Source organism: Eriocheir sinensis, chromosome 8 (assembly GCF_024679095.1).
Source record: "Eriocheir sinensis breed Jianghai 21 chromosome 8, ASM2467909v1, whole genome shotgun sequence".
In the NCBI taxonomy this organism is placed as follows: domain Eukaryota; kingdom Metazoa; phylum Arthropoda; class Malacostraca; order Decapoda; family Varunidae; genus Eriocheir; species Eriocheir sinensis.
This window is the reverse complement of record NC_066516.1, coordinates 19,221,295-19,233,543: the sequence shown is the minus strand read 5'-3', so window position 1 is coordinate 19,233,543 and position 12,249 is coordinate 19,221,295. Positions and strand designations below refer to the sequence as shown.

The window sequence follows — 12,249 nt, the reverse complement described above, 5'->3', positions numbered from 1 at the left end:
GAGAAGAGAAAGAAATAGGAAATAGAGTAAGAGATGGAAGGAGGAAGTAGAACGGACGGAGAATATGAGAAGGAGAGAAGGAGATAGGAAGAAGAGCAAGAGATGGAGAAATAGGGAGAAAAAGTTAGAGGTTGAAAGGTAAAGAGAGGGAGGGAGAGGCAAGAGAAGAGGTAAGGTAGAGGGAAAATGGAATATGCAAAAAAGGTGATAAGAAAAAAAGTTAAAGGTTGAAAGGTGATAAGAAAAAGAGTTAGAGGTTGAAAGGTGATAAGAAAAAGAGTTAGAGGTTGAAAGGTAAAGAGAGGAAGGGAGAGGCAAGAGAAGAGGTAAGGTAGAGGGAAAATGGAATATGCAAAAAAGGTGATAAGAAGAAAAGTTAAAGGTTGAAAGGTAAAGAGAGGGAGGGAGAGGCAAGAGAAGAGGTGAGGTAGACGGAAAATAGAGTATGAAAAGGTGATAAGGTGCATGGCGTTTCTCTGCACTGCCTTGGGAGATAACGAGACCCACGTGCACCATGGAAACGTCTCCCCCTGATGTCTCCTACGATGCTCCCTTCCGTTACTACCCCTCCTCTACTTTCCCAGGTGGTTTCAGGTGCATCCACAGGTATTCAACACAACGCACCTCCCACCGGTCTGTCCTCTTTTCACCCACGCGGCCTACGACCCATGCCAAGTGTATACGTGTGAGAACCTGTTGTATGCCTCAGTTTGGGAAATTCTTGAGAAGACTGAAGGACATTTTTCGTCTCTGGCGTAGGATATTAGCAGCTATATTAATAGACTCTCTCTCTCTCTCTCTCTCTCTCTCTCTCTCTCTCTCTCTCTCTCTCTCTCTCTCTCTCTCTCTTACCCTTCCCTTCGTGGGCCAAGCTGTTGACTTCGCCGTCCCCCTAAATAGCGCGGCATTAATATACACGAGCGCGTTAAATATGAACAAGTTAATTAGGTTCCGTAATGCAAACAGTTAATATTGGTGGTAGGCAAGTCAGGTGTGGAGAGAGAAGGGGAGTAACGGAGAGAGAGGAGGGAAGGGGCCAGGGGAGGGAGGGAAACGAAGGGAGAGAAAGAGGGAGAGCACGAGAGGGTCGGCTTACAGGGGACGATGAAAGCAAACACAGCGGGCGTTACGCGTTAGCTTCAATATATCCTGAAAAGCGGGCCTCCAGGGCAACGTTATCACCAAGTCGCGGTTGAGGAGCAGCCTCACCAGTCACTACCACGATTACTATATTATTAGACAGATAAACATTTTGCTAATATATGATGTCAAAGTACACTCCAGTCAGTCTTGTCACCACCAAGCTACGTTATGATGCTGGTTGACAGAAAACCCTTCGCTAATGGTGCTCTGGTCAGGGTCAGGTTCCTCAGTCATCATTCAGCCAATTTTACAATGCAGACCAAATATAAATAACTTCGCAAGTAGTATCAGAGTACGTCTACACGGGCACTAAACATTATGTTGGCAACAAGTTACACAACATCATCACTAATAAGCTGTCAACAAGCTTACAACTTCCAATACATGCGAGAAACACTGACTACTGGCATGTTAGTAAAAAACATGTATATCAAGTTACGCGTTGGTAACAAGCAGGCGGGAAGGGCAGGGACACACACACACACACACACACACACACACACACACACACACACACACACACACACACACACACACACACACACACACACACATATATACACACTCCGAGACAAGGACAGGAAAGAGAATGGCCACTGGATCAAACTATACTCCTGATCGACTTTGTTCATGTTCCGTGTTGTGGGATCAAAAGAATAATGATTACAAAAATATAGTCAAGAAGCCGAAGCGTGGAGGCAGGATAAGTGCGGCAGAAATGGACGTCGAACGAGCTAAGGCAGAAATAATAAGATTCTTCCTCTCCAGTCAAGTAGGGAAGGCAAGAGATAAAGGAAAGGAAATTCGGTGATGTTGCGGAAAATTTCACAAGAATGGCCGTCAGTACAGCATTCTTATCGGTCGTCAACGTGCTGACAACTCTCTACTACGAGTGGATGCATTAATTCTTACCAACATTATAAAAAAAAACGCTGCTGACACGTTAGGATATAAAAATTCACTCATCGTTAACCTCATGTAATCAAACATCCTGGTAGCAGTGTTGCCACCATAGAGAGTACGAGAGAAGGTGTGGATGTACTCGTAAGTTTCAGATCAATTTTACTATAGTCTGTTCACTTAAGTCCGACCCAAGCTGACAACATAAACCTAAGCGTGTTTGCAAGCTGAGTGCTGATTGGCTACTGCTATGGATTCCAAGTTTTTTTAAACCTCTGTTTGTGTTTATCTCACGCAGCACTTTCTACTAATCTGCACTGTGCTTACGAACACGCTTAGGTTTATGTTGTCAGCTTGGGTCAGACTTAAATGAACAGACTATAGTCACCACCGAGCCGCTTTATGCTTGAGACTTCAGAGACTGTTTATAGTAGACACTTGTAGCCCATAACCATTAGCCTACACAAGCCACTTTTCCCTTCCCTCCAAGCCCGCCAGGATCACTTAATCCATATACTTCCCTCGCAACACCTCAGCTTGAAATTCTGTTCTCACCTGACTGCGAAATTCTCCTGACAGGTGTACTGAAAATGTGGTGGGGAGGGAGGGGGGAGGGATGTGTGTGTGTGTGTGTGTGTGTGTGTGTGTGTGTGTGTGTGTGTGTGTGTGTGTGTGTGTGTGTGTGTGTGTGTGTGTGTGTACGCCCACTCAACTCTTTTATTTATTTATTTTTGGAGTCACGGTGAGGAGCGCGCCGGATGAGGATCGTGTATTCATTTCAGACTTCAAAAAAGCTGCCGACTCTTGTTACAGCTGAAGCGCGTGAAAGGTGACGAATTGTTTATGCATTCATGAGATACACAAAGGTACATTGCCAAGCAAAAAGGAGGAACACACACACACACACACACACACACACACACACACACACACACACACACACACACACACACACACACACACACACACACTCAATGTCTCTCTCTCTCTCTCTCACACACACACACACACACACACACACACGAGCCACCAGTCAGTATTTGCTGAATGAGTTACCTGAATGCCGAGCTAAGGGGCGCTGGAGGTCGCAAGGGGGGGAAGGAAAGGGGCTTGGTGAGAGCCTTAGAAGGGGGAAGGAGGGGAGTCAAGGGGGGACGAGTGTGGGGTGGGGTTAGGGGTCGAATGTTTGGTCCCGTGGTAGGGGCGATGGTCTAAGGGACGAAAGGACACATTGCAACCCGGTCGGAAATTCATGGTAAGCTCTACTTCCCTTGTAAATCAACACTTACTTCATATCGGGGCTTCAGAAACAAACGCCATAGACATATCTAGTAAGCATCGTGTTATAATATTGTAACTTTTCGTTTTTTTTTTTAATAACTTGTCTTAAGTGATTAAAAGTTAACAAACTTTTTCCTCCCTAGTTACAGCGAGCACGCGACACGGGGCACTCGCTACTACACGCCAGTCTTTATGAAGTCAAACAAAACTCTCACGCGGGGGGCGACCGAATAGAGGGGGAATCCCGGACGGCCCGAGAGAGGCGGGGCGGGGTTGGGCGCATAAACTGTAGGGGCTGGAAGGGTTGGGCAGGGGTGGTTGGAGATGGGCATGGGATGAGTGTGATGGCTGCTGTGATCTTTCCTTTCGATAATATTACGGCTATGCCCTTTACTCTCAGTGTTGTTACGGCTGGGTGGCGAAAATGGGCAATCTGCACAAAATTTAGAGGACAAACATCATGCGGGGAGCTTTACCAATATAGCATGCATTTTTTTTTCAGCTCATGCCACTTGGTTTGTCAATAGCGCTCGTCTGGAAACACCCGAACCCTCGCCAACGAACATGATATTTCGGGTGTGTGGCGAAAGTAAACAATCTCCACAAAATTTAAAGAACAAAGATCAGCGAAGTTTTCCAACATGGCTCACACTTTATTTTCATTCTCCTAAAACGAGTGACAATATGATATCCTGTCGAGATTTAAATGTAACAACGGATAAGCCTCAAGGATGATCTCGCAGCCCCGTAGTAAGTCAGGGCGCACTAGGGATGGCCAGGCGTCGAAAGGGATTTACAGGTATATTTTTCCCCGCTGCCGTTTTATCTTCCATTCACGCTACACGCTGATAATACTCACTGCACCGAACGTGGCAATATAAATGGATAAGTTATTGGTACTGTTGTATTAGACAGAGATGGATTAGTTTTGCCATGTACCATATATAGTCATGAAGGAAGAAGCACATGGTTAAGTGGATGAGTTCATTACAAACCTGATCGGCAGTGTTCGCTGCTGATTTTGAATGTCTGTGTATACACTGCTGACTTTTACATGTTACTCTGTCTGTCTGTCTGTCTGTCTGTCTGTCTCTGTCTGTCTGTCTGTCTGTCTGTTTGTCTGACTGTCTGTCTGTCTGTCTGTATGTATGTATGTATGTATGTATGCATGTATGTATGAATGCGGAATCGGACTGCAAGGGCTCAGCTTTTTTGTTTTACGAGTCAACTTCACTCATGCAAAAGCTCACTCATTAAATCTCTTTCCAGGAAACCCATGCCCACAGGTAGCTTATAACCCGGTAACAAGACACATGATGAGTAGCCTACCTTCCAACACTGAGTCCATACCTGCCCCTCGTAATCCATTTCAACCTGGGTAAAAAACACACACAAGAGGGCACATATTTATGACTTCCTGTCAACCAACGCGATAAATGATTAGACAGATTCCCCTAAAAACGCGACCGTATAACATTATCTTGCTTATAACAAGATTCGAAAGTTTATAGAAGAAAATTCAAATACGCAAATACAAATACAAGTAAAATGAAAGTAAGGTGTGACAGCCATCTTAGTGTACGAGGTGACGTGACTTGCTTTCTTCAAATAGTCTCTGTAGATTGCTTGCCAGGTTGACGCCCCGCCCCGTCCCGCCCCGCCCCCGCCCACCGTCACCACCACCCCCACCACTACCACCGCCACCCCTACGCAGCCCTCGGTCACTTACCCAACACTCCACTCTACGTGAGATCTGTGGCCTCGTCTTTTTCTTCCTATATTACGGAATGAGAAGGCAAATCAATGGTTGAAAAGGGGAGAGAATATTGGCTAGATATTCCACCGCTAAAAATGACTACTCGGGAAATAGAAAAAGGCGTAATTAGTACAACAGGTATATTCCTTTACCGTTCTCTTACCTGTTCCGCTGGTTTATTACTTGTGTACATTACCCGTAAGTTATCTAGTATCACGTTTACTTTTCTTTGTAATTCGCACATTTTAATTTTTATCCTTCATGCAATACCGTTTCGACACCAGTTTCTGAGCGATCATTTTCGTATCAACCGTCAACAGTTTCCACCAGTTCATATTTCCCATCACGAAGCACACGCTCGTAAAAAGAAGAACAGCACATTTCCCTTCATACTTTTCCGCGTTAAACTCTACGGTTAATCCCGCCACCACCCGCGTATGATTTGTAGAGCTCTCGATCAAACAGAAAAAAACGAATTTCACTCTGAACCATACTGTTTTTTTCTTCGACAATGTCTCTTCGTACTTCAGCGCTTTCCACAGTACCTCAAAAATAAGTGTATTAGGGAAAAACCTTTACCTGCAACTTCATTTTTTTTCAAGTCATTTCCATTTGGTGCTTTAATCCTAAAAATAGAGTGTGTCCTATTCTTCTGTATTTCAAGCCTCTATAACAGAACAGGCGTATCTGGAGCAGCACGCAAACCTCACTCCTATTTCTCCATCTCTCTATCTATCACTCTATTTTACTCCAACGATCTCGCCGCATAGAAAAATAAGACAAGCACTTACCATTATATCATCTCTGCCCAGTACCTCGCTCTTCTATCAGGTATACCACGCTGGCCTCCCGCAATCCCCCCATTCACACCTTCCTTTCTTGCTCGTGAAGGTGGGAGCCGAAGATGGAAGAGCGCGGGATGGTGTTGGCTCTGTACAGGGAAAATGTATCGGTAAACTGAGATAAAGAAAAGGAAAATATGTTGATAATTTTGACATGACTTGTAGACAAATAATCGTATAAGCAGTTGGTGATGGAAGCGGTGGTAGTACTGTAAGGGCAATGGTAGTAGTAGTTGTAGTCATTGTAAGAAAAATATGTAGTAGTGGTAGTAGTAGTAAGTAGTACGAAGTAGTAGTAAGTAGTAGTAGTAAATAGCAACAGTAGTATAGTGAGTAGTAATAGCAATAGTAGAAGTTGAAGTTGAAGTAGAAATTGAAGTTGAAATAGTATAAATGGTGGTGGTAGTAATAGCACAAATAGTAGTCTAATAATCATCTTAAATGTAGTAGCAACACAGGTGGTGCATAAATATATAAATGTAACATGTGTACCATTCCTTGCACAAATAATTAACACCAAAAAACAATGTTAAAATGAGTGCGACCTCGCCAGGATTCGAACCTGGAATCTTCTGATCCGTAGTCAGACGCGTTATCCGTTGCGCCACGAGGCCGTGAAAACAGACAGAATACTGTACTATAAGATTGTACACCAAAAAGGTATGTGGCAACATACAATGTTATTCACTCACGGTCTGACAACGTGCTGGACTCGTGATGTGTGTGTGTGTGTGTGTGTGTGTTCTTACCTATTTGTTATTATTCTTTTTATACTTCAACACGTTTTACCTTTCGTTCGTGTTCACTCATTTCCTCCCTAAAAAAAATAAGAATACTTTCGACAACGTTTCCTTTCCTCATTTTCGTAAATATTATTTAATATTGTTCTGTTCGGAAAGTAAGTTCGTTTATTGTTTTCTTTCATGCATTCCAGTTTGTCTTAATTTATTTCCTAACCGACTCTCGCACAGAATTGCTATTTCTCGGTCAAGCACCACTGACATAAAAAGAACAAACATAATTTTAAAGGATACGATGACTTCAAGATTATGGAAAAAAAAGATATAGGTACTAAAAAAAATCTAGAACACAGTTTTATAATTTGGAACTAAAACTTACAAAACAGATTACATATATTTATCAAAACATTTATTTAATTATTTTTTTAAGAAAAAAACAATTAGGTTAATGATATTTTTGACGCCAGTGACACTAATGCTGTTAATGATGGTGACAGTAATGGACTTGGTCAGGTGTAACGATCATCATGACATTTTTTATATTTAATATTTAAGTAATCCGCTTAATACGAGAATCAAGGGAACCGTAGGAGTATTATATGATATAGTTTTATGATAGCTTTTACCTTTATAAATTCAAGCATTGTTTCCAGATTTTGCTTGGCCCTCAGTCATAAAGGCATTACCCGGATCAAGCAGCTCAGGTTAATGTCAGGCCGTACATGATAATGAGATGCAAAAAAAGTCGGGAGAGAGGATTATAAGTTATAACTGCCTACAACTATGACAGGCTAACAACAAGTCACTAAGCTTGTCAACGGCCGGAGCCTCGAGAGACCAATAAGCCAACACCCTCACTGCATAGCTGATGATAAATGGAAAAGAGAATTTACACACTGCGGCACGCTCATGGACATTACTGACACCTTGAGGACAGGGGAGACATAAGTTGTTGTTTTTGTTGTTTTGTGTGTGTAGGAGCGAACATTACTCTCTTACCGATGTTGAAAATTACATAGTGAATGACCTTTTTGGTGATGTCTCTATGTGTGCTTTGTTGGGAACTTTAAAATAAGTGAAATTACAGTACTTATATTTTAGCTTTTAGTAAAATAATACACAAACTCACAGTTAATTAACTAAAATATTGTTTTCTTTGTAGGGTCAATATGATGTGTGCTTTATTATTTCAGCCCCCAGTCTGCCTCCTGTTACTGTCACAATACATAAAAAAAAATATATTTGGCCGAGGCGGCGCCCCGTCCCTTGAATCCTTCCCATCATGCACAAGCCTCACACTCAGCCAATCCGGGGACTCGAGTGTCTGCTCACCCTCACGAGTTTATTCGAAAATCAACACGAAATTCACGACTCCTCTCCTTTTGCACGAAGGATACATACACATAAACATAACAAAACGCTACTGATTCATGACACCTCCTCTTATAAAACATAAATCAGATAAAAGACCAAAGAAACATTCTCATACAAAGAGAAAATAACAAAAAATGTCGCGTAAAGGAAAATGAAAATACCATCACACATAGAAGCAAAATAATAGACAAAAATATTAATGTCACTCAGAGGGAGTAAGGAAAATATATCCGTACATTAATCAAAGAAAAAAAACGAGGCAAAAAAAAAAGCTGTTGACCTTTCTAGAAAGAAAAGATGTATTCACTCACAAGAACAAAGCAAAAAAAATGACAAAACAGTAGAAAAGCCAACAGCCTTTCTATTTCCTGAGACGAAACACGAAATTGGGGAGCCACGTGAGTCCCTTCCCACTGAGCGTATTCAAGTCTCTCGCTTGTCCGGGTGAGCGCTGAGCCTCCGCAGCGCCGCCCGACACACCATCAGTACCTCCTGATACCCCGCCATCCGCCCAACGACCCCGCGATTCCGGCACTCCCAGGCCTCTTCCGCCGGTCTTCCCTTCACTCTCCCAGCCCACTACTTACCATCCTACAAATCGCTCGCCCTCTCCCTCTTCCTCCATCCTCTCTTGCATCCCTCCCCCTCATTTATTCCTCCGGCCCCATGATCCTCACTATCATGGGAATGATCTCCAAGGCTCGGGTGCGGCGAGGAAGCGTCCCGCCGGCTTGTCGTGTGTCCACTATATTAACCGTTGCCCATCCATTCTCGAAGGAACTTGAAACCTCACGCCCTCAGTCCTCGCCTCACGCCGGCGGGGATGGGCGGCGGCACCACACACCGAGGCCACACACAATTCTCGTAAAAGCAGCAGCCGTAGCAGCAAAAGTGGCGGCAAAAGCAGCAGATGTGGCACCAGTGGCAGCAATACCAGCAGCACATGCATCAGAAGTGTGCGAGCAGCGGCTGCGCTAATGAAATAACATAATACCATTTGAATGAAGTAAAAAAAAAAAACTATGTAAGTATTAGAACAATTTACCAGAATGCCATTTTTCGAATATTTGCTAGTAATTAAACCCATGAATAATATATGTTTGCAATTAAACACACAGGAACAAGTTAATTTTTTGCAGTTTTACCGAGCTTAGTGCATCAATATTTCACACATTTGGATTAGCAGTTACCAGGCGTCACTATACACTATAGAACACCTGGACATATAACACTGAATTTGTCCTTGTAATAAAGTTATATTTGCACGCCGGACCATGTCATAATATTCATTCCGAAAGGCAAAAATAATCACTATACATCACAAGAATACATAATAAATTTTCTCTCTTTCAACAATTCTTATAAATCATTCTGTCGTCATTAATAACTCAACTTCAATGATGATTTGGCTGGCAGAGCAGTAATGGCCGTGTAATCCAGAACGGTGTGTGTGTGTGTGTGTGTGTGTGTGTATGTGTGTGTGTGTGTGTGTGTGTGTGTGTGTGTGTGTGTGTGTGACAGTGCAGCCCTCCCTCCACCGAACCCTTAAAAGACACACACACACACACACACACACACACACACACACACACACACACACACACACACACACACACACAGGAAAGGAAGGAGTAAAAAAAACAAAAAAAACAGGACCATTGCCCCGCCCGCAGATTGACGGCTCTACGCCAAAACATCCCTAACAACATCCCCCGCCTTCCCCGAGCTGGCGGCTGCCTGCATGCGGCCCCACCAGCTCGTCCCAGCTCACGTCAGCCGAAGAGTTATTGCCATTGGTGGTAAAGGTGGTGGTGGTGACGGTGGTGGTGATGGTGATGGTGGTAGGGGGATTAGTGGTGGTGACGGGGATGGTGATGGTGGGAGATGGGATTAGTGGTATTAGTAGTGGCGGTTGTCGTTCTTGTGATGGTGGTGGCGGCAGCAGCAGCAGCAGAAGCAGCAGAAGTAGTAGTAGTAGTAGTAGTAGTAGTAGTAGTAGTATAATGGTAGCAGTTGTATCATTAAGAATGTATCAAATTATGCTAATAATACACAAAATACTGATGATAAAGATAAAGTTTAGTTAGTTTATAGCTTAGGGAGACACTTCATTAAATATCGTTAGGTTTACGAAGCTTAGGTTTCAGCCACGGACAGAAGAAACGTCCCTAAGCAAAAATACAGGTGAATTTAGGTGGAAATGTTGCAAGGTGCATTACTATCACCTTTAGGAACACTGGCTTTCTGTATACCTTGCGTCACCTCATGTCTGGTGTGTTCATACAGCTGTGTGCCTCAAAACTCCAACAACAACAATGATACAAACTAATACCATCACAAAAAGAGGTTCCAAGTCTTGAAACAACGAGAATTCCAGATCTTCAAACTTCAAAGAGCACAAACTCGCTACTTCCAGACTCAAACAGGGAGGCAAATTCCGGAGGCACATAGGCAGCAAAGAAGCGGGCGCGAGGAAATCAATTAGTCGGTCTTGTTTTCCTCTTCGTACTCGTCCCATCCCTCTTGAGAAGCGCCAATCCTTCTCTTCCGTTCCATTGCTTGAACTTAATGTATCCTGTTTCCTCTCCAGCACACACACACACACACACACACACACACACACACACACACACACACACACACACACACACACACACACACACACACACACACACACAATAAAAAAAACACAAACATACACACACGAACACACACACAGACACAACCTGCCCTCCCTCCCACACACACACACACACACACCTTGCTTCCTAGTGCCTCAAGTTATCCTCCAAACATCTACCCATCAACCCACTTATTAACCTAACCACTCACACATCCACTCACCCACTCACTCTCTAACTCACTCCTTCACTCACTCATCTACTCATCTACCCATCCACTCACTCACCCGTTCACCCACTCGCCTACCCACCCACACCCTCCCATCGACTCACTTTCCTTGCTTTCCTGGTTTCCTAAGTACGAGAGGAACGCAAACTTGTCTTCCTCCTCCGGGACTCATCTTTCACCAGTTTCTTTCCTCCCGTACAGTGAAAAGTCAACCCAACCTGTTCCCTTGCTGGTTTCTTCTGGTGTGGGTTGTTTTTCTTACCCTACTCCTTTTTGTTTCTCTCTCAGGGTGCAGAAAATATATAAGCACAGCGATACAGATATGACAAAAGAAACACTCCAGAGGTATAATTGCATTTAAGTGGAGTGTGAAATCGTTGCAACTCTGAAACAGCTGCTTGAGACTACTCGCGCCGCTCTCTTAAATGCCACAGGTGATGTCCTACCAAAACTCGTGACGCCAGGAAAGTACTTGCACGGCTGACGGTTATAATACTGTCCTACATTTTTCTAAGGTAGAGTGACCTGTTGTGAAGTTGTGGCCTTTTTCCTCATGCACGAATGTGGTGCTCCGTCAGCCGCCCCCGGAGTGCCTGGGGTACACAGGGACTTGTACACGATAACCTGAGTTGTGTCGTGGATGGGGCGTTCCTGCATCCGACACACAAGACATACAACCACCCAAAACCAGGGACCTAAGACTCTTTACACGGATTCAACACTCCTTACACAGACAAGGCAGCGGCCAGGGCAGTTTCCTATTCAAGAAAAGCTTTTAGAACTCAGAATATAAAGTTTTCAAAAAAGAGAGTGGAAAAGTTGGGGTCCTGTTGTGCATGCCGGAGGAGAGACGACTCGAGGCTTGTCCCATGCGGAACAAGAAGGCCAACTTGAAGATTTTGCCCAAACTTACTCTCCCGAAGGAGTTCATTGGGAAGTGCAACACACACACACACACACACACACACACACACACACACACACACACACACACACACACAACTGAAAAAATCTCTCTCTCTCTCTCTCTCTCTCTCTCTCTCTCTCTCTCTCTCTCTCTCTCTCTCTCTCTCTCTCTCTCTCTCTCTCTCTCTCTCTCTCTCTCTCTCTCTCTCTCTCTCTCTCTCTCTCTCTCTCTCTCTCTCTCTCTCTCTCAAAAAAATATATATATATATATATATATATATATATATATATATATATATATATATATATATATATTTTTAAGTATCTATCTATCTATCTATCTATCTATCTATCATATTTATATGCATCTTTCTCATTGTTTGTGTTTGTAGATAGATAGATATAGAGGAAAGAGACCAGATGACGTTAGAAAAAATAAAGCATCAAGTAAAGAGGC

General features: G+C 43.4%; 1 non-coding gene across 1 annotated transcript; it reads right to left on the bottom strand.

Moving 5' to 3' along the window:
* Positions 1–6,463: 6,463 nt before the first annotated feature.
* Trnar-acg (transfer RNA arginine (anticodon ACG)) lies at positions 6,464–6,536 on the bottom strand. Its single transcript has one exon. It is a non-coding gene; the product is annotated as a tRNA-Arg (tRNA).
* Between the last annotated feature and the right edge of the window lie 5,713 nt (positions 6,537–12,249).